Genomic DNA, 981 nt, shown 5'->3' on the forward strand with positions numbered 1-981 from the left:
ACAGAAGTAATTTGTTATATATCGCAGGAGGGTGATGAGGTGTGTGGAGTAAATGAGATCAGCAGTTCTGTGTTCGGATTCATAAAAAAAAAAACAAGTTAAAGGGACCATTGATAGAATTGAATCCATTTTTTAAAGTGATAATTGTAATGGCCAGCAAAGTTTATGATAATTTATGATAAACCTATGTCAGTATATAAATTTCACAACATCAATTCGTAGAATTATAAAAAAGAATTAATATTAACAATATAAGGAAGTGTATATGTAGGTAGACTGGAAACAAGTTACTAATAAATATAACCAGGTGTGAAAGAACTTATAAATATAGATCTAGACAAATAAATTGTAGGAGACTCTCATTAAAATAACTAATAAATATGGTAAAGAGGTAGATGTAAAAGGTAGAACAGATAGGTGAAGTAGATATGGTTTAGTAATATTTGCCTTTGGTTTTTCATTTAGTCCTAACAAAGCCCTGCAAAGTGGGGCAAAACATTGGTTTACAATAAATAGTTTTCTTTTACTATTTTGATATTTTTATTGACCGCCACTCAGACCATCCTCCTACAATCTACTTCATAAGCTCATCTCCTTCCAATATAAAATCTTGTATTTAGAAAAAATAAATTTAAATAAGTTAAGCCTGATGTTACTACTGCTTCCTGTGATAAAATAATTATGAACCTAAGAAGTACCTAGTCCAAAATTTCCTTTAGCTGAAAGAAAACTGAGAAAAAAAAAAGATTTTGTTTTAATAAATAACAACATATCCCGAAAATTTAATATTCATTCTATAATAGCCTGAAAATTTGTATTTTTTTTTTTACTCTAATGATTGAAGATCTTTTTCAGTTTTGTCATTGCACACTTTTATTTTTTTTCATTATAATTTCTATGTTCTTTTTCAAATTTTCTTTAAATATTGTATAATTTACAATCAATTAATTGTATTAATCTGAAGATATTTTTTTTTAAAAA

Source organism: Halyomorpha halys, unplaced genomic scaffold, assembly GCF_000696795.3.
Source record: "Halyomorpha halys isolate HHAL.00 unplaced genomic scaffold, Hhal_1.1 Scaffold1776.1, whole genome shotgun sequence".
Classification (NCBI taxonomy): Eukaryota; Metazoa; Arthropoda; class Insecta; order Hemiptera; family Pentatomidae; genus Halyomorpha; species Halyomorpha halys.